Below are 27,414 nucleotides of genomic sequence, written 5' to 3' on the forward strand. Positions count from 1 at the left end.
GACGGTAAGTAAAGCAGACATCTTAACGGGCAGGAAGCTTAACAAAATCCATTACAGTCCCATTTATTGGTGCCACAGTGGGATAAAAGACAGTACGCACAAGTAGGCATTACTCTTTATTTTGCATTTATCTTTGTGCCTGGATCTTTCGTCAGGTGTCCTGTCACTTTCCCATTCGTTGCATGCACAAAAAGAAAAAAAGGAAAAACAATTAAATCCTGAAAGCCACTATGCTAATGGGTACAAACAGCAATTTGACAGTAGAAAGCACAAATCCAATGCTCATTACCCAAGTTTCACTACAAACCCAAACCACCTTCAAATGCCTGTGTGCAAAAGAAACATTTCTGACAAAAAACCACCATCGCCACCGAAAATCCATACTGGGGACACCGAGATTACTGAGAGTATAAAGCAACACAGCTGTGCCATTTTTCAGCAGGATTATTGTGTCTGTGTACGGAGGGGGGTTGGGGGGGGGCTGTACAACGCCATAATATCTCAGAGTTGGTAAAGTATGATCACAAAAAGGAACTCTGTCTTCTTTTCAGCCATCCAGATTTAAAGATCCCCGCCACTGGCATAATTGCATTTTGTCCATTTCATTTGCACAGTTTGTTTTAGAATCTTGAATAGTAAAAGTGTAACAATGTATTTTCAGTAAACACAATTACACTAGAACCTAAATACGTTCATTCAAATCAGGGTCTTAGAGGTTAAATAGGGTAGTTTTTATCCAAATGCAAGTTTTCTCCCTAGGACCACTGTGTTAGGCACATGCTGCTGTTTCATGCAGCACCAGACAATGACGAGGGAAACTTGCAGTATGTGACTGATTGCACTAATAAACCATCAGACAAACACCCTGTACAGCTCTGCCATGAATTTTACTTTTACAATGTTAGAATTTCCCACCATATTCATTTAAAATATGGTGGCCAAAACGTTTGAACCACCTCTTCTTATAATGCACTACAGTACGACCCCACTGCCCACTTTGACCTTAATAACAAACAGAATCATCACCTTTCTGATTGTACTGAGAAATCATACACATGTAAAAGTAGAGTTTGCGGCTTTGGGTCCTATTTCTATAAATAACCAGAGCACTTTTCTCTTATCTAAGGTTATTTTCTGGGGCTAATAAGGTCTTTTATGGACAGTAGATAATATACTGTAAAGAGAGGAAACCAGAGCTGAGACAGGTCATGACATCAACAAAGGGTCCAGTGTCTGGGACTCAAACTATCACAATTTTTTCAAATGTAAGTTAGAAAATCCGACAGGTTGGAAACCAGCGTGCATTAAAATTATCAAACAGTCTTTTTGGATTTCAAACTCAGAGTAAATCAGTTGGAGGTGTCAGCAGCAACAATCTGTCATTATGCAGAGAAACTGTGTGCATCTCAACTATGGAAAGCATGCGAAGCTGAAACTGCCAATGTTTCTGTCGAGGGGCCACTTCACCAATTTTCAACTTGCATCTTTGGTCCTAGTTTGGGGAGTACAGTATATGACGGCATCAAGCCTCCCTCTGCCTGCCATTAAAATATCCCTCAGCTTAAAAGTCAACTGTTGATGATATCATCAATTCATCATCGAATTTTTTGAGGTTTTCAAGTTGAAAATCGGTGAAGTCAGGAGGTTTTACATACTGGCTAATAATTTTACTCTCTGAAATAGCTGTTGTCAATATGGACGACTGGTTCCTTAAGTTGCTTAAATGACAAAGATAAAAATGTTATTAGCTGTAATTATCTTATAGTTAACACCAGACTATTGCTTCACATTTCTCTGAAAAATCAGGCCCTCTTCATTGAAAGTGATTAAGAAAGTCATGCAGTGACTGCGGGAGCAGCTAAAGGTCAAACAAAAAGGTACAGACGAGGAGGAGAACACCACAAAATGAAACTTTAATTAGGGGGAAGCAGCCAGCTGAGGGGAATGACACTCCTGGAGTGAGCATCAGAGCCGATATGTTCCCAGTAGTGTGGTTGAGTGTGCATGTGTGTTTTATTGCGAGCTTGGGGATGTACTTCTGTGCACAGCTGTTGCCAGATGTGTAATGAGTTTTATCTAAGGGCAAATGTGTCATGGGCAATCTCTGCACAGACCATCATGTTCCACCTCAGAAAGACCTTCAGAAGTAAGGAAAATGCGGGCACAGCCTGCAGAAAACCTAAAGCTCGTCAAATTAGAGGGTCCACTGAATTACAGTACATCTGAAGAGGCACTCGGGCGCCTTTGCTCTGCTTCTGTGTCTTCACTGTTGGTAAACGTTCTAAGCCCAACGTTCTACAACCAGACAAAGCGATTCAGTTACGATTTAGTGAGAGGTACTCTGAGTTTCAGCCCTCTGCACATTCACATCATTAGAGGAAAGTGGACTCCCTCTCAGGATAATGTGTTCAGAATGCAAAAAAGCCGTGAGGCCAGTTTGTAATGGTGAGCATGAAGCAGAGATCCCTCTTAGTGTCTATTTGCATTTAAACAGAGAAACCTGGCCCCTTTCTGTGAACCTACGTTTGAACCTAAAACTTTCCCTGTACAGCGACTGGGAAATGACCAGTGAACATTCACATCTCAGCATGGATCATATCAAACAAATTCATTACTAGTCAGTAGTGCTCTGCAAAGTTCTGGCAATCCTTCCTTTATCAGATTTGTCTCAAAATGATGGTCCTATGAGGGGGCTTCCCCGTCTTCCCCCCTCGTAGGTCCAAAGCAAACTTATAAATGAACAATTATTCGGATCAGACCAGAACAGTAGATCTCCAGGCTGCTCAGTGAGGCTCAGCCTTACTTGGAAAGTAGGAGGATTTTGATTAAAGTGCAAAAATACACCCCAATGAGTAATGGGATGTTGTTCTACCCACTGCTGATTACCTGGATCAGGTGTGTTCAGCCAATCAGAAGCTAGAGGACAGCAACTCACTTTGTCATTCACCACTTTACCCTTATCTTACCCTCAGATACCATCATCTTCCAGCTTCTAAATGACTGAAATGGGCTGTGTCTGAAATCCTCCCCTACCCACTATATAGTGTGTTCTGTGTGTCTGAATGTTGAATGTGTAAATGTATTTCATATATAGAGCACTCAAAGTATCGCGCAGTGCATGCTCCCCGTTTTAGAGATGAGAAAATTATCGTTGCGCGACTCAAACAGCTGTTAGTGATGATGCAACGTGACAACAGTCAGCTAATGTCCAAAAATAACTGCTCACTGTTGAGTGAACTACTTAGTGTAAATGATGTAAGAAGAAAACCACTGCTTTACTGAGACATATGATGAGTTTTACAAATAACAGTCCAATGTATCTTTACCACGCTTGTGGCTGCTTAGCATCTTACGTGTTGCTGTCCATTTTGTCCATATAGAAACAGACAGGAGCTGCACAACTGAGCGTATTAAGACTAACTGGCATAATAAACATCAAGCACCGTGGAAAACCCCAGCACCAGACTTCAAAGCACTAAAAACTATACAGCTAAGTATAAAGAAAAAGTCATTTGACTACTTGAAATACTTGAATTACACTGACTGTGTGTGTGTGTGTGTGTGTGTGTTGTATTTATATGGCGCCGGATGATATTATTGACCTGTATGTGTATATTTGTTGGGTATAAAAGAAGGCTATGTGAAATATTTGGGCTGCTTTGACCTAAATTGGGTAAAGAGGTCAACGGGGTTAATAATAAGCCTGTGTGCAGGGAGGCTGGCCCTCAGAAATAGGTTTCCGGTTATGGCTCTGTGCTCTTTCCATTAAGTCTTTCATAATAGAGCTGTGTAAAATTAGCACAGCTGCTAACTGTGACGCCGGGTGTGAGCGGACTGAGCGCCCACAGCTCCGTGGGTGAGTCCATTTCATCCTAGGTCCCAGGGGGATTGTGGAGGTTGCACTCTATTTCAAATCCACATCCTCTTTGAGACCAGGCGCTGAATGGGATTGACCCCGGGTTCCCTGTAAACACGGACCTCTAAAAGTAGCCACGGTTTGGGACGGGAGGATTTCCCACAAAACCTGGACCTGCTATTACTGTACCTGACCTCCCTTCTCCTGCTTTGAAAAGTCAGAGCAAGGGGGGCCATAGAGCAGACAGCAGCATGAGTGGTAGAGGCAATTTGCCCCCTCCTCCCTGTGAGACTGTCTCCTACAGGGACCCATACCTGGGATTTGTTGATTAAATGTCTGAGGAGTTGAGGGCTTATTTCATTCCCCCCGTGAGAAAGATATCTGCCTCAGATTTGATTTTAGGACTGAACCTGCTCAGCCAACGTGGCTGCACGTTTCCAATTTCATAGAGAGAAAAAAAACAGAAAAAAAAAAACAGATCCATAACTTCCACACACAGAGCAACACAGGCTGTCAAGCAGGGCAGAGCTAAGTCCGAGTTTCGCCCTGTGGGGCTAAGTTTGAAGCAGAGACAGAGCTGAAATATGAATAAAGAATGCACTTATGAAGCTTGACCCCAAAGAAACACACAGCAGCTAAACTCCATCAAATGATATGTAATAAATCAATGCAGGACACTGAGAAAATATGTATTAACAAACATTGGTCTCCAACTCCAAGCACATACAATATGACACCAGTGCTTTCAAATACAGCATGTTTACACTGCAGCTGAGTCCTTAACAGTGAAAAACCCATCACAAGATCCTAGAGAATCCAGAACAGTTACTTAAAACGGAGCCAAGAAACACACCTTGATATTTTATATAACTGAGACTTCATATTTAAAGCATCTACACTGCTGTTCCGAAAATTGGCTATTCCAATATTTTTCATGTGTGTACCTCATACTAAACCCTGCCAGATATTCAAACAAACAGCAATCTGAGCAAACACAAAATACACGATATGAAATGATGATTGTGTTTATTGAAGGGCAAAGGCGTTTTAACACCAACACACTAACTAACTAAAGCAGCGTGGAAACGCTTCACAAAGCTTTTCCTGAGGCAAAAACTACACCAAAAGAACATTAATGTAACTTTACTCGGTTATGAACAATATGCACTTCACACTAGTTTTCATCAAGTTGGAGGTAGTTCCAGTGTTGCCTAACTTATTCGCTGATGGCATTTGCTCAGGACGAAGGGAAGGATTCAAATTTTTCAAAAGTGCACTGCTGCATGTAAACAGGTATTTTAGGCTCATGTGGTACAGAGTGAAGTACATTTTGTTTTAGATGTAGAAAATTTCACATTTGTTTGCCCAATGTAATTAAGCCTGTTGTTTGGAGCATAGTTTAGAGTACATTCAACTTAAAATGATTTTGTTGTTTGAATTACTTCCAAGTTCTTCATTCTGATTTATGAATACACCTAAAGTACCTTTTTCCCTGTGTACGTAAACTAAATTATAAGTGTACTACACTTATAATAAGCATTTATAAGTACAAACACAGATCCTATTCCAGTTTACTTGATTTATTTATTTTTTTTAAGGTTAACTACTAAGAATTTTCACCTCAAATCTTTTAGAAGAATTTCCCATGAACCGATGAGTCCAAAGTTTGGAGAACAAGGGGTCAAGTAACATTTGGTGTAAACCGAACAGAAAACTCCACAAAATGAAGGATGGTGGCCTTAATGTGGAACATGAGACCTGAAGGAGAAGCTCAGCTCAGTCTGTGAGCTGTAAAAGTGTAAGAGAAACACAATTACTATCATTTGAAACTTGCTCATCGTGTTTGAACACATTGATTTAAAGATCGGAAACGGTTTAATATGAGATAGACTGAAAAGAGGGGGCTGAACATGGTTTAACAGCACTGTATGTTAACAAAAACGAGGATTTTTGTCCCTTATTATGGTGTTTGAGCGAAAGCAAAAGGCATAACTATATTATATTGCACTAAAATGGTGGCTGCTTTTACTGTTTTCTCCATCAGTTTATTTATTAGCCAGAGTCCCAGATGATGTCCTGCTTGTCCAACACCCTAAAGATAATTAGCTGACGATCTGATGGGACAAAGAAGCAGCACATCCTTCTAATACCAGCGGCAGTTTGACATTTTTGCATAAAATAGGAATCAAACTTTTAGCTGACAATGTTCATTTCTTTGATTTATTGTTTCACGGTATCTGCTTCCTCAGTAACATGGAGCACAGGGGGATGTTTGTCCTTATCAGCTAAGTGGAAAGTTAAGTGATGAGAGGCGTGCAGCTTTAACCCCCTTTAGTTTGTTCAGCAGCCACACTGGGAGGCTCCCAGTGAGGAGCGCGTCTCCCTGAATGAAAATCAAGCAGCATGAAGAAGAAAAACAACATGGGTCCTCGAGCCGGTTCTCCCTGGATAAATAAAGAAGGAGGGGGAGGACTCGGTTCCCCCTGCGCTGGTTTAAGTAGCAGATTCAATTAAAATCCAATCTTGCACAAAAGGCAGAGTCAAACATTAACAGTTCAGTTTTGTGGAGCTGTCAGTTACACTGGTTAGACTTTTGTATTCGCGGCAGGAAAGTGTGGAGGACCCCAAAAAAATCTAAAACAATGGCCTAAAGTGGAGCCAGGAGCTGAAAGAAACTAAAGCTATTACTGAGGCCAATTCAATCTTACAGTGGCTAAACTTCTTGGCTGCAGAGCGAGAGCCTTCAGGCAGCGGTGAAAACATTTCTCCTCAGGGGAAACCAGCTCTGTCAATGTGGCTTTATATTAACAGAAGATGAGGCTCAGTGAAACACAGCACAACATGGACCTGGGTCACGTTTTAGCACTGATTTCAGGTCAGTGTCAGCATCAGCTGACAGCAAGACGTACAGCATTTTAGTCATTTCCCTGTTTCTTTGTCCTACAAACATTAAGAAAAACTAAACTTTTTTTTTCAAATAATACCACAAATCCCCATATTCTACAAATTACACACACAAAAAAATGTAATAACTTAAGTAATAAGTTTCAAACTGTGACAGAGGTTTATGTAGCTCAAATTGACTTCTGCCCGTCTCTTTTGTCACATGTATCTTGACTGGAAGTTCAACACAGCAGTATAGAAACCCACCCCCAACTGAGCGGTCAGAGCCGGACCGTAAATGTCCTGATGCCAGTCCTGAGTCTGATGCACCAATCTAAAAATGTAAGAGCAAAGGCCCAGTTTGGACCTCGACAGCAGCAGCACCACAACAAAAGAACTAATGCAGCGTTAGGAACGTCCCAAATGGAAAATATTTATGGCTTTAAAGTTGGTTTTCCTAAAGAAATATGGTGTCCACAACAAATCCTTCAACCTCAACCACCGTATCAGCCATTTATCCCTAAAGTCTGTTACAAGCCACGGTGTAAACACAGTGGTTTTGATGGGTTTAGGGTTAGAAAACCAATGTTGCAATGAATGTGTTACACACAGTACATCACATGTGATCTATTTCACTTTTTAGCTCTAGATAGATGTCCAGATGTCATGATATATAAATTGAATATAACATATAACTAAATTATAATGCAACTTAAACATGAGGACATTTTCCCAATCCAGACCTCCTTAAATTTTAATTGAAAATCATAAACTCGGGCAGCACACACACTTCCTTTTCAGCCTATAACAACACCAAACGGCACCAAACAGTGACAGTAATCTGATCTTCAGCACAGGCAGGAGCGTCGTCTGCGCTAATAGAGGCCAGCAGCTGCGTTACTGCATCTGTGCCACAATGAATTCCAAATTATGTGCTATTTAATTGCTTTACTACACAAGCTACTTCGATTCCTGCTGAGTGATTATATGCTAATGTCTGTGAAAACAAGCAAAGTTACAGAGCAACAGAGCTGAAGGACACTTAGAACTGTCACAGTGTTTGCCAAAGAGCCTGATTTAATCGATGCTTTGGCGCTGATTCAAGGCGTCCGTCTCAAAGAGCAAAGAGATGACTCATCAGTGGACACTTCCGTGGCCGTCCCGAGTGTTATCCATCATCTGACCACCAACTTGAGGAACCTGCATGTGAGGCAGGAGACTGTGTGCTCTGCCACAAGGTTATCGCTGGTATGCAGATATCCACAGATATTTGTCAAAGGGGATAAGGCTAGGTTTAAAAGTTGTGACCCCCGATGCCTCCGGTCCAATTAAAGGACCTGCTCGTCAGACGTGACAAACGACTGGCTGATCGCTGGCCTCCCAGCAGTCATAAATCCAGCTGTCTGCTGTCGTTCCCGCAGCCAAATGTCAGCACTGGCTACGTAATGGGTTCTGGATCATCAAACACATGGCCTAAAAGAGCCGGGGTGCACCACCAAGAGAGGGAGAGATTAGCAGCAAAGACACGCAGTGACAAATGGAGTGAGATGGAGCGGCGGCGTTGCTGGAACAGTTGACGAGATCAGATGAATTCAGTTGCAATGTAGCTTAGAACCTCTGCTTGAGATGTGAAAACCATTTTTGTACGGTGACGTGCAGCAGAACGAACCAAGCTGAAATAACTTTTGGGTGCTCGGATGATTCCAGGCCGCAGTAACTGTCGCCGAGCATTTACGAAGGTCGAGAATAGAAATGCTCTACGGCTAACATTTGTGAACAGAAATCTTTTCTCCTGTGCAGCTCCACATACACACACACACACACACACGATAATTCACCTCCTCTGTTTCAGCCTCCATTAGTTTTAATGAAAAATCCATGCCACAAGTTGAGTCAAAAGTGTTCACAACTCCACTCTCACAGTCTGTGCTGATCTTTGGGTTAAACTCTGCAAAGATAAAAATGCAGGGGGACGAACCAAAAGAATGGAGACGATACAGAACAGAGACGGAGATGCAGGTGAGCAGAAAGTACAGAGGGTAAATTATAAAGTGGGTTTCATCTCAATCTGAGAAGCTTTTTCTTTCTTTCATTTTACAGTTTACTGGTTTCTCACGTCTGACAAAACTCATTTGTATTCATACATAGAAATATCCTCAAGTTTCACCTCCAACACCAAGCAGCAATCTGAAGGTAAATGACTGATTTATGTGGATCTTATTGTTTTAGCCTCTGCTCCTCGCTCTGTTCCTAAGCACACGGAAGAAGGTGCATTAAAAGGCAGCTCACAGTGCGACAGGGTCCTCACATCCATGAGCAAGGTTTTCAATAATGTAATGGCTCCCACTCCTGCCGAAAGTCCTGTCATGTGATGCAGATAACTGCTCCCCATCAGCCAGCTACAGTACAACCAACAGGTTGTTGCTGAGTTTCTAAATTGCGGTTTTCCACCTCGGAGGAATGTAGCAAATGCAACTTGAGTTAAAAATTAACAACAAGTGATTTCTGACCCATTTCTACGTGTCCAATTTCTTGCAGGGAGCTTATGAATCTGTAACTAAATTTTAATTTGGAGCAAGCTGTAGGCTCAGATGAAGAGCCAGGCTGCAACAGAAACGCAACCCGAGTCTGACAAATACCAGCCGGATAAAGTTTCGTTGAAGCGGCTCCTGGAACTTCAGACCCATCAGACAGAGGAAAAGGGGAAAGGTCACAGGATGTCCTGTTGGCAGGATCACTAGCTGGCACTCAGGTTTACATGCATGCTGACCACTGAGTGGAGTCACGTTGCACATTCTCAGCCAAGGTTTAGCGTTGAAGCTAAATTGGCTGCTCTACATGGTGTTAACAGTTAACCTGGCTCATTGTCTGATTGTGTGTGCCATTGCCCTCACTTTGCAAAGGAGAGTGCACGATGTAAACGCACCGAAAACTATAAAAGTAACTGAATTTCTAACACTGCTGAGTATAAAGAAACATAGAATGAGCACAAAAATTTGTAAAAACCCTCAGAAAGACATAAAACATTAAATACAATAGGCTGAGGGAGGAGTGGAGCGGTTTCTCAGGATGTTGACCCTGCTCACGAATAACAGAACTCCTGTGATATTTGACAAGTGGGGGGCAATAAAGCAGTGACGGGAAGACGGGAAGTGACCGGAAGTAAAACAAATTACTGCCACGAGCCAAAACACTGTTTTCTCGCCCTATGTAAAGACAAGAGCACCCGAGCGTTTCCCTCAAATTTGCTGCTTCATAATAAGCGCTGGGGTCTCCACGGACAAATCAGTTTTAATGCTGCACATGTGTTTAGGGTACAACCGAGCCGTGCTGACGTGGAAATGCTGACAATCTTCCCGTAGATTTTAACAGAACTTTAGCAGGACTTCGATTCAGGAAAGAATTTTTCATATCGTCTTCATTACGACTTCGTCTTCAGTTTATCGCATTTACAGTCACAACAGAAAGTTGGATTCCAGACATTGTGCGCTGTGCACCTACAACTTTAAAAGACTTGTTTATTCTGGTTTCTTCTTGTTTTATTCTGGTTTATTGCATGATATTAGTGCACGTGACAGACCCCCCTAATGCATCTATGAAACTTTTAGCACAATTAACCCCAACAAGTGTTTGTCCGTACAGCAAATGTTTTAAGCTCTTTCAGTTAAGGACACACCAGTCTGCTCCTTGCACGTTGTAAACATGGCCAAACTTTCTTTTCAGGGTGTAAAAGTGGAGCCAGACTTTGGGGAGAAAAACCAGGACCTGCTCTCAGGAACATGATGGAGAGTCCGGGAAGCAGGTACAGTGATAAAAGCTAAATCAAAAGCTCGTAAAACAAGCAGGGGACATTTTGACTCTGACAGACCAGCCTCCCATCTCACACACACAGACGAGGACGTATGGATTACAAGAGGTGCCGCTCTCTGACAGCCTTAGCAGCCAGAGAGGCAGACTGCTGTGTGTGTGTGTGTGTGTGTGTGTGTGTGTGTATTACTTTAGGAACACACTCCTCACAACAAACATAAGATATGCCATTTGGTATTAAGTGTGTGCAATTAGAGCAGCGTTAAATTGAGAGAGGCAAACACAGCAGCACTGGAGAGGAAAACACACACACACACACACACTTCACTCAGCAGTCACTCGCCTACTTTCTGGGCTGCTACACTCTCACAGAGATGAAAGTACACTGCACTCAGACATAAAGTACTCGCTCTTACTCTCAGCCTTTGATTTTGCCATTTACATCACCGTCTATTTGCTTTCACCATCGATCAAAAGAGACACAAAGTCCCAAACATTTGGGCAAAATAAACTTCATACAGTCCGTGTTACTTTGTGTGATGTAAGTTTGTCACGCCAACGCAGACACACACAGTCCACTTAAACCAATGGGCTTCAAGTCTTGACTTTTGGAGAGAAACTTCAATATCTGGCAATTTGGGAAAATATCGAGAGGAACAGGAAACAGGAAATGGAAGATCAACTTATGGATATTTATGTTGGGCTTCATGTCTCAATGTTTTTCGAAAGGATGTTCTTTCCAAATTTTAGACACGGTTCTCTCCCAATTGTCTGTGTTAGAGATGACAGCATCAGAAGAAATGAAAACCTTAAAATGTTTGAACTTCTCTAATTAATTAATTCTCTAATTGGTCATTTGATACTATAGTGGAGAATGAAACTGAAAGATTTTATGCACAGTGCTCCAGATTTACATTTCCTGGCGCCAGTTAAATATTCTGTTGCTAGTAGCAACAGCTGCTGATGTTGTTCTATAACAGCTTAAAGGTTTCAGACGTGGCCTCTGTTGTTTGAATGCAAACACAGCAGCAGCTCCATCTGCAGCAGCAAGGAGAAGGAGCTATTCCACTTTCTCAACCTGCCGCTGCAACATGTGACCAGAACATAATTCTCAATGTTTGTTATCCGTCCACTGCAGCTCAACAAGGAAGACAAAGGTGGATAAGTGCTAACATAAAGACTACATAGGTCTGATAGATATTGACCTGGCACAACCTGTTCAGTGCTCAGTGAAACCTTTGATGATAGCTCCAGTGAATGGCTGCCTCTGTTTTGCACAGTCGGGTGAAAGGATTCTCACAGTGCATTCACACTACAGGCATCGTGTCCATTGGACACCGACAGCCGCCGTTCATTGTCAATGCGTAGTCGCTGTGCGTGACACAAAACAAACCCGGCGGTGTCTAAGAGAGCTCTAATTTATGCAAAAAGGCTGTGAGGGAGTTGATCCTGGCAGAAACCGTCGGTTTACAATCAGCCACTAATGAATGAATTTGAACAACACGCAGGAAAAGTGTGTGTTTAACACAATGTGTACAGTAAAAAGACCAGTTTGTCAAAGCGACTGTATCTCAGGAAGATGAACAGTTGACCACCAATCTCAGGGTGGCTGGTTCAATTCCCGGCTCCTAGTATCACGAGTCCTTGAGCAAGACGCCCAACCCCATTTTAATTACTCCCAAACTTGTGACAGGTGAAAGTGAAGCGGTGTGAAGCGCTTTGGGCACAGAAAAACACTTTGTATCAGTACAGGCCTTCTGGCACTGCCAGTGTGCCGCTTGTGCCATGTAGCCTCCCAAGAACGGAATAAAAACCATGTTTCATAGCATCACACATGAATATACACTACAGCAGAAAGAGATCCCACTAAAAATGAGGATGTTGTTTGTTCTAATTTGTCTTTTTTATGTCTTGCTTTGGTGTATTTTTATTTGTTTTTGAATCTTTTCTGTCATTTGTTGCTTTTTTTAATCTGGTGTTTCACGTCTCTCATTCTTTTGTGTATTATCATTGTTTTGTCAAGTCGTGGTTTTTTCATCATGTTTTGCCAGTATCAAGTCTTTATTAAACTCTTTTCAGTATTTTTAATTTATGTAACTTTCACACATAAAACATCAACACTCAGAAGCGCTGGACCAGGAGCCCTGTGACATCGGCCGACTCTAGGCCATAATCCACCCATGATCTTGATATTACACTCTCCAGCTTCCAGCAATGCAAATGCATCGACAAGTGGAGCAAAAGCCAGTGTCTTCTTGTGCCAGTCCCAGATCTGGATAAATGTGGAGGGTTGTTTCAGCGGAAATTGGGCTACTGTTGGTTGAAGAAGGAAAGGAGGAAGTGTTGTGTGAGCCAAACAATGAAGTTGTGGGAAAGAGAAGACAGTGGTGAGGTGCTGTAGGTGTGACAGAGGAGTTCAAAGTGGAGGTGGGTCTGCATCAAGGATCAGCTCTGAGCCCCTTCTTGTTTGCTCTGGTGATGGACAGACTGACAGATGAGGTCAGACAGGAATCTCCATGGACTGTGATGTTTGCAGATGACATTGTGATTTGTAGTGACAGCAGGGAGCAGGTGGAGGAAAATCTAGAGAGGTGGAGGTCTGCTCTGGAAAACAGAGGAATGAAGCTTAGCCGCAGTAAGACAGAATACATGTGTGTGAATGAGTGGGTGAGTATCAGCGACAATGAAAACTGAGGTGTTCAAGACGGTGGTGAGACCAGAGATGTTGTTCTGCTTAGAGACAGTGGCACTGAAGAAAAGACAGGAGGCAGATGATGAGAAGATGTTGAGGTTGGACAGGATCAGGAATGAGGACATCGGAGTTGTAATGGTATTAGTCCACTTTATTATCCCCTAACATTACATAGTGTCATTCTCCTTTATCTTAATTTGTAACAATCACTGAATTTGCTTTTTTTTCCCCCTTTTTCATGATTCCTCCAGTAAAAACTCTAATGTATGTACTTTATTGTGGAGAGTAGCTGAGTGGGGGTCAAAGAGAGTTTCTGTGATGTGGTCGACTGGGCACAGCCATAGTTTCGTATAAATCCACTTTACTATCTGCAGAGCAGCTGGTTAAACTGGGATGATGGGGAGTAAGAGCTGTGAACCTCTAAGAGGATTAACTACATATGCTTTGCATTACCACATATACCATCCCTTTCACTTTTCAGACCACATAACCTGACTGATGGCCCCTGGTGTTTGTCCTCTCTGTGTTATTATTTCGTTGGTTAGGAAAAGTGGCCACTGTTAGAGGAGTTAAATGGGCCACTGAGTGCCGGCTTTGATGTGTGTGGCTGCATAATCCGAGCTCTATAATTGGGTTTTGTGCTCAGAAGCTCAGACCCAGACAGGATCTTGCTTTCGGGGAGGTTTTCCCTTCCTTTATTTACTTGTTTCTCTTTTGCAGAATCCCTATACAGACCCCCGTGCCTGCCTCACTCGCAAACCAACACACACACCTATACACACACACACACACACACACAGGTTCTCCAAACACCCCCTGCTACTGCTGACAAGATACTACTGCAGTTTCTATACAACAGGACATGATGTTACAAGTACCAAGCTATGTACTGGTGTCAACAGGAGTGCTCGCTGCCTGTGTGTGTGTGTGTGTGTGTGTGTGTGTGTGTGTGTGTGTGAGTGTGTGTGTGCGTGAGATGCAGCTCTGCCCCCCCCCCCCCCCCCCCCCCCCGGTTGAATGATGATCTACTAAGTACTTTATCACATCTGAACATTTCCTGTGGAAATGGGAAAATCCTAACACACACAGACTGTTGGTAGGAAATTTCAGTCTGTTGCACAGATTTAAAAACCTGATACAGCCACGGCAAAATGTGGGCTTTGCGGCCGGGCACCCCCTGCTGTGTCTGACCGCCTAAAATAGTGCCCAGCTCCACCACAGGGGAAAGATGAGAAAGGCTCAACTTTATGCAAATATGGTCTGACGCAAGAAAAGCAAAGGCCTGGTGAAAACCAATCATGGTCAGTTTGAATGCAGTGGAAACCAGAGCACACAAGAAGCAGAAACTTTTTTAGCATTAAACATGGCCGAGTGAAAAGCTGATCAGCAGAGAGTTCTGGCCTCCTAATTCTCCGTGACACGTTTTTTTATTGTAAAGAAGAACAGCATGTGAAAACACGCAAATTAGCAGCACTGTTAGAGAGTCTGACTGCTCTCAACACCCCAGAACTAAAGCCTCACGAGAGCGGATGCAGCGACTGTTGTGTCTGTGAAGGGACACTGTCCCCCCATAAAATACATGTCCATATGTTTAGTAATAGCCAGATGGACCCGCAGCAATTCTGACACAAGCAAAGGAGTAAGATGAGTCACTTCACGAAAAACCCAAACCCAGAACTTCCCAGAAGGAGACCAGTGTCGAACAGCCCGAAACGAGTCTTTTAACCTGACACGCACTAATGTTAAGGAAGTACTTATTGGAACCTAACCCGCCTTTTAACCAACGCTAACCCAGATAACCACAGACTAACCACAGATAAGGTGCAGCCTACGGTGTCTGCCTTCATTTCGAGGTCTGTTTTTTGTTGTCATGTGTCTTGAGCTTGTAATTTGTAACCCGCTGTGGTCATTTAGTCCCTTTTTGTTGCCCATTTGTGATCAAATTGAGACTATTTTGTGTAGGAAATGTTGTTTTTTTTTTAAATCTAAAGAGGTTTGTGCTGAAAGAGATTTTGCAGACAGACGTTGTGTATGTGCAGCTGACTCTCGCTCGTTTTTATGAACTTTACTAATCCAGGTTGTACACTGACTAAATCGTGATGGTTTTAGTGTCTTGATGAAAGTGAATGAATTTAGGATTATTTGACAAACTCACTGAAGTTGCCCGTTAAAACTTAGAGCGTCAACTAAAATTGCAAACACCTTTTTTTTTTTTTTTACAAAGGAGCCAAAATGATGGCCAGTCCAGTTCACCACAGACGCCAACCAACAGGGCCAAAATGGAGCCGGATAATGTAGCTTCCATAAATATAATTTAAAAGTGCAAGGTCATTTTCCAGTAGTGCCCCTCAACCCAAACTAACCGAATTGAGTGTGAAAAATCAGCACGTGAAATGACTTGTCAAACATTGGTTTTGTGGTTTCAGGACACCACATTTGCCTCTTCAGACTGTTTACGATGACCATCAGCTCCCTTTTTACTTAGATCCACTGAACACTTTTTTATTATTGCCTTAAAACCTGCACACGAGAAACTTGCTTTGAAGAAGAAACATCATAAAGGAACCATCACTTTCAGTGTTATTTTTCCATTGCATCATGTATTTTTGTTACTTTATTGACTTTGCCCTCTGTTCCTCGCTGCTCTATAATGACCCACTTTCCCTTCAGGGATCAATATCAGAAGTTTTTCTGATATCCTCTTCTCATCTTATCTCGTCTCGTTTGATCTTTCTAAACATTCATCCGACCCTTTCTGGACACCTGATTTTCTGAGCCAGACTCACCTGAAAATAAACCGCTTCTACCTTTGTCCGACGCTTTTAACACCACAGCTTGTTTTCTCTAGTTTTTATATCTTCCTAACAAATTTCTTCAGTTTTACTTTTCATTTCAGTCTTTTTGAATCATATTATCCACGTTGAGTGTCATTATCTCTTATCTGGTCCATTATTTGCATTTAGATTCTTCAGTTCTCATTTAATCTGGTTCCTCATTTTGTATTCAGTAACAAGCCCTGGGTCCCGCTTTATTTTCCATGCTTATGTTTAGTTTTTTGTTCGCTTTGTGTCCTTGATAAAGTCCATTATATTGGCCCTTCTCACAAAATCTGATAGCTGAGTCTGGTTGTGATCTGGGTTTCTTGCGTTTGCAGTTTTAATTTTTCTTAGTTGGGTTTAGTTTCAGTGTTAGAGCATTGGGTTGAAACGCGGAAGGCCGTGAGTTCGAATCCCACCCGACTAGGTGCGGCCCCACCCATCCAGCTTAGGGCCACCTTAGATCCAGTCCTGAGCCGGAAAATCGGAGGGCTGTGGCAGGAAGGGCATCTGGTGTAAAAACTCAATGTCAATGTACGGAACACATTCGCAGTTGCTCTCTACTTTAAGCAGCAAGTGATTTCTTCAGATAAATTATCCTTCTTTTATTCAGCATATTAACTTATGAATATGACTACGCAAAGTCTTCTTCATGTCCGACGGGGTTGACGTGATTTTTCCCATTAATTCATCTTTGAGAGAACAAATAAGTCAATAACATGCAGGAAGTGAAACGACATTCACCTCTTTCTACATCCACTCCCTTTTTTTGCAGTTAATTTCATATACGGCCGCGGCGCACTCAATTATCTAGCTGTCAGAGGAAAGATAGAAGTGATGTATGAATTTATTACTGTGTGATGAAATAAAAGGCAGGGAGTGCTTGTTTTATTCGCCCCCTGCAGGCTGGGAAAAGGTGCAGCTTCGGTCACAGACATCACGCTCAGCCCTCTTGCTGCAAAGCCTTTCAAGTCCTAAGAACTGGCTGCTGAAGTCTATGTGTGGGCAATGCGTGCAATAACAAACTCTGTCATGTTGAATGACTTAGCAGGAAAACAAGAGCCAAGAAGCAGCCCCCCATGTACTTTCTTTCCTGTGAGTGAGCACAGCACTGGGGTAATTATTTGGCAAAAGACATTGGGAAACAGATGTGACAGCTGCAATTATGATGAGGATGAGGCGTGACTTCTACGCCGGACCCGTAATTTGTGTTCCGTTTCAGGCTGTTACGCCACTACAGATTGGGGCAGGTGGGGTGGGAGGGAGATTGAGAGAGAGGCTGGTTCATTAGCCGAGATCTGTGATCCCAAAGACAAAATGTGAAATTACAAATACGTTAAATTCAGAAATAAAAAAAAAAAAGAGATGAAACAAAGGTCAAAGGTCTGTTGATGGGAAGGTCCTCTTAAGCCTGAGCTAATGCCTGAGACTATGGCAACACACTCATCGACTGATTTGGAGGTCGAAAAAAACCCACAAGAGCAGAAATTCCTGTGCGTTCTTGTGCCAAAACAAACACGGGAACAGTTTCTCCATTTTTGAGCTGCCAGAAGGAGGTGGAGGTAAAATAATTTTAAAACTAACTAGTCTCCAGACTATCTCAAACCCCACCTGCTAAAGCTTGGGATGCACCTGAGGCCTGGAAAAGACTGGACAGTTTCAGTTTCTAGTCTCTGACAGTCCTGAAGTAGCACACACCTCACAAATTCCCACATGTTCTTGTGCCAAAACAAAAATGGCAGGAACTGGGACCCCACACACACACCGATGGGGGAGCTGCTATGCAACCAACAGGCCAACACTCACCACGGTTTAGTGTCACGCTCAAGGACACTTCAACACATGAGCGGGGGAGCTGGGGATTGAACCAATAACTGCAAGATTAGTGGTCAACCGCTCTACAACCGCTGTACCTTCCTGCGCCACAGTAGTCGATTGTGAGGTTTATGGCTTCTGACAGTCAGAACTAACATTTCGGGGTAAAATCCTACTCATCTCTGAAAACCAAAACTGGCTGAGAAACGTAGAAAAGGATGCGATACCTACCTTGACAGTCCAACAATGCTTAGCGAAGCCAACTCCATGATGGTCATATGCTCATTATTCTGAGAGTACAACCAGAGTGTTGTCATGACAAGGAGCAAACAGCAAAGTAATTATAGTTCAGTCTGGAGGAAGGTGCACCAACGTCTGAACAAAAGTATTGAGCGCTCCATCAAATGCTACAGCTGTCATGACATTTTCTTAAAAACCCTAAATGTCAACCTCATGGTGGCGCTACAGGAAAAGGCTCCATAAATGTCTGCACAAAATGTCATAGTAATCCATCCCAAAGTTGTTAAGATATTTCAGTCTGGGCCAAAGCTGCAGAGCGACCAGTTGGAACTTTTATCCATCAAGCCGTGGATGGTTTACACTATGGTTTAACGTGTTGTATTACTACTTTTAATGTAAATATAAGAACCTTTCTTTGTCAGGGGCCGTGAAGATAAACTGAGCTGAGCAAAAGTACACGTGTAGCTGTGGGCATCCAAACTAAAAGCCCTCAGAGGGCATTCGCTACTAAAAACACTGCATCAGGAGCATAAGGGCCATAAGACACGTGAAGAGAAACTGACACTGCATATACACATCCACAGAGGGTACAGAGAAGAATCGGCATCACGGTCCATTTCATTTGAATTTTTTGACAAAATTTTTAAAAATGTAAAAGTGGAAACAGATCTCTACAAAGAAATCTGCATCCAAAATGTTAAACAAAAAATGATCGTGCAGGTTTTCAAAGTCACAAACCTGGTTTAATGGAGATCAGCTGAGTACAGTCAGTGTGTTTAAAGATTTTAGACGCAGCCCGGAATCCTCCCCTGCTCAATATATAGTGCATACTTCAGTGGAGTCTGAATGCTGAGTTTGGAAATCTAGCCACCATATAGTCCACTCAAAGTATCCCACAATGCAACACTAACAGTAGTGTTAAAATACACCAAATACACCTGTAGCTGCAACATCCAGTTACTGCTGACTCAGTATCCTGACCAGGGGCCCTTCATTCAACGCTGTGACAGACATGAAACTGACCTTTTCTCATAATCCTGCCATGACAACAAGCAAGAAAAGATTTTGAATGAAAGCAGTTTTTAATTAGTGATGTCCTGGTACCACTCTTTCCCAGACTACGTACAAGTACTTACATTTGAGTACTCACTGATGCAGAGTACTAATACAAGTACTGAACTCTTTGGCTTCTAGAATGAGTTGCTGGACAGTAAAATCCTAATCATTTGGCTGCAGTTGAACAGAACCTGCAAGAACAGAAAATCTCACGTGTTTTTCTTCCCCAACAAATATGGTGGCAAATGGTGTTTAATGAATAGAACAAAGAGGGGGTAAAAAAAGACAAAGAAAAAGCACAGATTTAGGGTGATCCTGGATGGAGAAGCGTGGACAACATGAACTGTAGCGTCTACACAGGAAGATGAAGGTAAAATAAGTTTTCTTTTTAGAACAAAGTTCTTTTTAATAACCATAGTTGTTGTTGATGTCAGTCGTGAAATATGTTTTTAAGTGTTTAAGCTGGTATGTTTGTATTCAGCTTTACTTTTCTCCTTCTCAATCATCTTAAAACACCTCGAAACCACAGACACCACCACCTACCTGCAGAGGTTAAAGTGGTATCTGGTGCGTTATCGGAGAAGTTTTACAAGTATGAGTACAAGTACACAAAGGCAGGATCTGGCATGATGCCCAATACTTTGGGGCTTCCCTACCTTTAATATTCTGATTTTCTGGGACAATTTTTAAGAGTGGATTAACAGCCATTTCCCAGGAGCAGGACACTGCTGATGATGTGGGAATCCTCCAAAATAAACTTCAGTGTTAATGTTAACAAAGGAACATTGTTGCCCGTTGGATTGGAGTCATTACAGTGCTTTGTGGATTTATTTATGGACAAGAAGAAAAATCAGCAGATGTATCCTAAGTTATTTATGGTACAGCTACGGCACAGTTTCTCCGTATTTTAGTAAAATATTTTCCCTTTATGCATAAAATGCTTTTATAAATCCTAAATATTTCACTGGTGGCAGACAATTATCCCATTAAAGCTTCAAAATGCCTTAGTCTTCTCCTAATTTACACTGGCGCACACACACACACACACACACACACACACACACACACACACACACACGCAACAACTACTCAAACACTAAAAACTCTGGTAATTGTTTAAAGTTAACACCTCGAGTTTGGCTTCATAGTGGGAAGATTAGTAGGAAGCTGGTTGCACAAAGCTTCAATTAAGAGAAGAATGAGACACAAAAGTCAACTTAGGTCTGTGAGACGAGTTGAGTGTAGTGGTTTTATCCCTTAAACTTTCATTTCAATATAAAATGTTTAAGGTGTTGTCAAAGGCATTTTTTTCTCTTATGAACAGAAAGCGACATCAGACTTTGAGGGGCTGAAACACTAATTGTTTTTTTGTCTTTAACTTAATGAACTCGACTTTTTCCACAAAGGAATTTATTATAAAGAAATGAAACAAAAACCGTAATGGCCTCAATCAGCGACACTAGATTCCTCGTTCCTCCACCTTCAGACAGGTAAAATCTAAAGTGATGCAGCCCCACTTCAGTATCTTCCACATAAAGAAGAGAATCTTCAATCAGAGCACTGGGGGTGGGGGGGGGGGGGCACACAAGCTGGTCTTTCCATGAATGTTTAACTCTACCTGTAAATGTCAATGAATTCTGGATATTTTTAACTGCAGTGACATTTCAATTCTCCATCCTATTACTCCAGTGTTTGAGAGCCGATATTGGCACCTCGGGTGGGGGTGGGGGGGGCATCGAGATCCAGCATCCACCATCTTTACTGAGCATCAGAAATGTGTTTCAAATTAACAGCTGTTCATTACAACAAAAAACCTAAAATAAAGTGTTTTTTAATTTCTTAATGGCGTGAAACCTGATGAGATACATACATTTAACCATGTATTACCTGTGTGAAGCAGTGCTTTCCGTTCCTTGCTCGCCTGATCACCAACATTTATTTCAGCCACTGCCACAGAGACGTTACTCTGTGGTTCCGTATGTCCTCTTGGACTATTCCACACCTTTGCTCTTGGTGTGACCTTTGTTGGTTGACCACATCTGTACATGATCTGCCAGACTCATCAACATCTCTAGTAATGTCTTTAGAAATCTCCTTTGTGTGAGCCATGATTTGAAGTGAGACAGGGCTTCACAGTCTCTCACCTGATGGCCCCGACTCTAACTTTCACTTCTAATAACTCGATAATCCTAAAGGAAACATTCAAGATCACATTTTTCACAACGCCTACATAAATTAAGTGTAATTATGGTCTTTTTCTTTCTACTTTTAAGACAGAATATCTGATCATATTTACTGCCACATGCAGAATCATGTACAATCATGTACAATCAACTGCACTCTGACTTAATATCCAATTTAAAGGTGTAAGATTACGCTAAGAACTTTGCGTCGAATCGACAGGAAGGACGGCACGAGAAACCCAACCCTCCTCTGACCTCTCGAGAAAAGTGTGTACAGGAGAAAAGTGCAGGCTAAGGAAATAAAGAACCGAGGAGAAAAAGGTTGAAGGGATATTTTTACTTAAAGACAGGAACAAGTTAGAGCATATGAGACATGGGGGACTGGGACACGGTGAAGTACAGTAATAGTTCAAGATGTGATTCAAAGTTACAGACAGCGATAGGAAGCAGCCGCGCTGTCCTGAAACGACACAGCCGGTATTTAGTCTCATCATCTTCTTCCCCCTCTGTGTTCATGTGTAACCACTGGACTAATTCAGGTCGCTGCAGGAGTTGCCACTGCTTCTGGCCTGAGCAGGTGCTCGTGTGACCCTAGGACAGCCCCCTTCATATTTAGTAACGCACTGCAATAACTCCAACCCAGATTATTTTGGTGGAGAAGACATTCCAGGCACCGGCGACCAAACAGCTGCAGCCGGGCGCCACTAGGAAAACACTGCAGCTATTTAAACTTTCGCTTTGTAACTGAATATCAGGCAGGAATAAAGGCACCAGGCTTTGATGCATTTGAATATGTATTGAAAAATTTATACCCAAACATGTCCGTAATAAACAATGAAATCCACATCTTCCCGAAACAAAAAAAGGAAATGGATCAATAACAGCCAACTGTAGAGTAAAACATTCCCGACGCCGATCACACTGATTAGACGATGGCGGCGGGCAGGCAGCCATTACAAATCCAATGATAGCTGCTTGCGGCGTGGCCTCCATCGCAGCAGCAAAACATGATACTGCAAGCCAACTTTGTGTGGCCTCATAAAGGAAAGTGCCAATGCACCGTACTGTATTTATCTGTGTCAGCTCAAATGTCTTTCTGCCACAGGGAAGGAAGCCAGGAAGGAGGAGGGAGGAAGATGGTTTAAAAGCCATCCTCAGTCAAAGCTGAATGTGTGGTATGTGGAGCACTGCAGAGAAGTACTTTTACTCCAGTACATGGACATTTTACATTACTACATGTCAATTTTTTTTAATTTCAGTTAATTTTATAAAGCTTAGAAGGTAATAAAAAGTGACTAATGTAGAATTAAGTGCATATAAAGTAGATAAATTAGCTGCATCTTACCCAGTTCCAACATTTAAACACTTTACTTTATTGCAATAGTAATATCTAGTAATCTATTATACAAGTATACTGTACACTCCTCTACACACCAAGAGCAAAAACCTCAGGACCTTCAACTGACAGACAGTCATTTCCATAATTTGGGACGGAAGAGTGACAGAAGCCATATGTGTTCAAGAGAGGTGGACGTCTTAGACATCAGCTGTCCATCACATTTCTCAGTGAAACGTCAGGCAGAGAAACCTGGGAACCCAAATGCAGACAAAGCAGATTGGCACTCGCCGTGTTAATGGTTTATTTCTCCCCAAAATGACCTTGCTTTATGCACCGACAAGCAAGTGTGTAGTGAGGGTCCAAACGGGTCCAAACATCCAGGAAAAAAATTAAATACATAAAAAAATCAAGGGGAACAAACATCTAAACACTGAGCAGGAAGTAGCTTGAAAAACACAGAGGACTTGCAGGAAGCTGGAAGCTGAACTAACAAACTGGCACAGATCATGGAACATGAGCAGTTTTTATACAGGGGACATGCAAACGGAACTCAGGTGTGCGGCCACGAGCAGAGCAATCAGTGTGTGTGTGTGTGTGTGTGTGTGTGTGTGTGTGTGTGTGTGTGTGTGTGTGTGTATTTCATTTCCCGTGCTTCCATCTGTCCCCAAGTAAGATTAGGACCACTTTACATGTCCACCTGGGAGGCCGCTGCTCAGGTGTCGAAGGAATCGTAGTTGTAAGCACAAATCTTTTCTACCACCACCTTCCCAACTGTCCAACTCACAGCCTCATTGAGAAACTGAACCCGTACAAAGGAACATTTCAATTAGCAGCAAAGGGCTGCAAAGTGGCAGAATAACAATAAGTACATATTACACCAGATGAAAATGTGTATCTCCTACTAGCAGATTGCTCTATTGTTACCTTCAGTGGCCCTTGTTCCGTCTCATTAGTGGAGCATTCAGTGCAGTTTATTTATTTATCTAATTTTATTTCGGCAGATGAAAAGAAAGCACACGCTTTGTTTCAAGACACAGGAGCACAGATCCAGAGAGCGGGAATGAAACCATCACGAAACATGAAAAGCTGCGAAGGCAACAGCTGTAAAGCATAAAACCAAAAGTGGCCCACGAGGAGTCCCGAGGCGAGCGAGAGACGAGATGACATCAAAAACGATGCTCTCACACACACACACACACACACTCCTTAAGCTCTCGCATTTGACATTAATAGCAGATTCTCTTTTTATTATACTGCATGGTCAAAAGTATGTGGACATCCTGTTCCTCCGAAATGTTTTGCAACTAAACAGCAACCACAAATACATTTTGTTATTGCAAATGGATTTATATGAATAGAATAAATATGTGTTAATTTACATGAATGCCAAGGTGCAAATACGTAAAAGATATAATAATACAGAAAATTATATTGCCAAAATTGTCCAATTGTGCAGTAATATACCTGGTTTATCCAGATATCCAGACTACAACGTAAATAAAATTAACAATGATCAACTCAATCTGCTGATTTACTTTTGAACGAAACCTCTATCTCTTCTTGCCTGAAGTTAACATGGTACTTGAGGGTCGAACTCAATATGGGCTTTGTGTGCCCACCGTCCAACCATAGCACGTCCTTGTTAATGGTTTTTCATTAAAAAGCCATGTTGTGCATAATTCAATTTAATAATGGGTCTTTATGCAGTATTTCTTCCTCTCTGCACGAAATGTTGTTTTAGCTGTGAAAGGTGCTGGAAAGTCTCGTGACAGAGTCAACAAAGCAGAACGAGACACAAGATTGAGGTTTTTGTGTGATTACTTGTAAATACACTAAGCTACGTGTTAAATAAGTATCATATTCCATCAAGTTTCCTCCAAAACATATTTGTCAATAGACTTCAGTGGTATACGAATTACACTTTTGGGGGACCCGTTTGGTTGGAGCTGTGTGCAGACCAGTAATGTTCTTCCACAGTTTTTTTGAAATGCTAAAACAAAAAGGGTTTTCGCCACAAAGCTAAAAAACACAATCGTCTGAAATATCACTGTACGATGTGTCATTAAAACTTGGACTAGTACACACAAAGAGCCCAAAAATAAGATGTCCACTTATGATGTGCCATCGTGAACGAGCCGGGACAGAGAGACGATTCTTCGTAGCGAACGAGAAGAGCCGACTGCCGTAGTACGACCTAACACATTAGGGGGCAGACTAGGATCATACCATTATGTGAAAGACGGAAGGGGGACAGACTTGTCATATTGCTAAGACTTCTGCCTTTATTTCATTTGTTTGCTGTGGTTCTGTGTTCAGTGGTTCATTTAAAGGTTTGATTAAAATGTTAAACAATAGTAACTATTTTTTTTTTAAAATAAAACATTCATCATTGCTAAATTAGCCATTTGAAGCCGTAAGAGCTGGACCTGCCATCACTAGTGTCCACATACATACAGACATATAGTGCGTATTGTTACTTCACATACTGTACACAAACTTTTCAGCCATTGGCACCAATGACATCGATCCAAATCCCCTTCAAGTTTGTGATTTTGACGCGAACAATAAATGTATAACCCTCAATGACCCAATGCAGTCAGACGTGAAGGACACACGTCTTTTCAATGGCTGGAATCATTCACCAAATAATAGATTCATCAATCAACACATGGCAGTGATTTTCACTCTGGTCTCTGGGACAAAATGTAAATAATCTTTGTATTTCTAAACTATACTACTGGAGGTTTTACAGCACATTTCACTCAATTCCCAGACAGCTGAACTGTCAATGTGTCCACACATCGCTGAAATGCCACGAAGAGGACAGCAGGGACAGAACAGACACCATAAGCCTGCACCTCAGGGACCAGCAACAAAGGGTCGTATCCATCAGTGACGGATCACAACAAACAGGTGCTGGTCTGTACATTAAGTCTCCTACAGACTGTTTGACTCAAGTCTTGTTTTAACATTTTAAATACAAAATCAACATGCTTGCATGTGTCGACTTGTGTGTATTTTAGCAATAAGTTGCACATTTACTGTACAAGTGTTGTGACAAAATCCAACTCAGGAAGATGCAGAATAAGCAAAGGATTCTGAAATCCTGCGAGTCACAGCGTCCTTCAACGTGCCTTGAACAGCGAGTGCTTTGAACCTCTCACTTCTAACCTTGAAGATCTGTAAAAGCAACAAAATGTTCACTGAGATGAAGTTTCACGTGTCTCAGGGTACTGAGGTGAACTGAGACCAGCGTCTGCCTGGAAGGAAGGAAATCATCCAAAACCCCTTTGAGATGGTCGGTTCTGATGTGATGGTACGTGTTACGTGTTGGTTTGGTGACAAATTTGTGTTTTTCTCTTTAAAGGAAACTGCATCAGCGGGATGCTGAACACATAGTTGAATCCAAAGTGAGTTACTGTAGCACCGCAACTTCTGTGAAATATAATCCTCACACAGCAAAGCACTTCATCTTCTCTTCATTTAATTGTTGTAGTATTTCTGCAACTTGTCATTGTGTTTTCTCTTGTATATATAGTAGCACTGACACTTTTTAATATCTACTAAAGTTTTTATTTGTTTCTCTGAGAACCGAGAAGAAGAACGAGTTTCTGCTACACATTTCTGAAAATAAAGTGAATTTTTTAAAGAACAACTCTTTGTAAATCAATCATATCTTCAAGAATCCCCAAACAGACACTACAAATCCAACAATGATTTGGCTCTTCTCCATCTAGTGTGTCAGTCTGCAGCTGGATTAGCTTCTTCATCTGTGCTGTTGACTCCCATTTTCCAAAAATGATTAAAAACACATCCACTTCCTTTTAGTGTAAATGGAAAATGGCCTTAAACAAATTTTACATAAATGTAAAATTGTAACTTGTAACCAAGTTTGTATTTTACTTTGAGTGATGATTCTATTCCCATGCAGAAACATTATATTAGCTTTATGAAAATCATGTAATATAATTTGCCATAAAATAGCTATCGTTTTCCCCTTTACTGTGCCTCTAATATGAATGTCTTACTACGCAGGATGCAGCATTGATTAGATTTTTATTGTGTAGACCATGTGGTCCTCACTAAGCTGAAGCATGCAATAACCCTCATACACAGTGTTAAATGTCAAGTGCAAATCAAAAAAGGTCTGAAGGTTGAGAGGACGTGCAGAAGAACGTAATGCACCATGCAAACGCAGTGAACACAGAGCAGCAGCGCAGCTCTGTCCATAACCTGTCAAAATAGAGGAATCACACGCACGACAGGCCGACAGGCAGAGACCTGTGATTTATTTTTTGTGTTATCAAGCACATGCAGACTGACAGAGCAGCTACGGGAATGGTTTGCCCCCGGCGAGGCGTTTCGAGCGGCACGGCAACTGCCTGCAGGCTCAAAAGGCAGAAGTTATGTGAAATATGTAAACAATTGGCAGGCAGAGTTAGCAGGACCATGTGGGTCTGTGCTCCTGCAGCCTCCGACCGAAGCCAAAGACTCTCCTCCAGGCCGCCGAAGAAAATCAATACGAGATTGTCATCTCCGGCCCTAAGACAGCATGAATATGTTTAACTCGTTTCAAACAGCGGTGTATGCAGAAAGCTCGCTTGTTGCAAATTACTGAAAAACTCCCACACGGGCTTCAATGATTGAAAATAACTCCACACTAGAAACAATGGATGATAGTGGAGAGCGAAAGGGAAAATCGATAAAAGGTTAAAAGTTCAGAGCTG

At 42.0% G+C, this 27,414-nt stretch overlaps 1 protein-coding gene across 3 annotated transcripts in view; it reads right to left on the bottom strand.

The window, feature by feature from the left end:
- fras1 (Fraser extracellular matrix complex subunit 1) overlaps positions 1-27,414 on the bottom strand; it is a 219,048-nt gene that overhangs the window by 154,452 nt on the left and 37,182 nt on the right. The gene's annotated exons all lie outside the window — the stretch shown is intronic.

This window comes from Channa argus, chromosome 11 (genome assembly GCF_033026475.1).
Source record: "Channa argus isolate prfri chromosome 11, Channa argus male v1.0, whole genome shotgun sequence".
Classification (NCBI taxonomy): domain Eukaryota; kingdom Metazoa; phylum Chordata; class Actinopteri; order Anabantiformes; family Channidae; genus Channa; species Channa argus.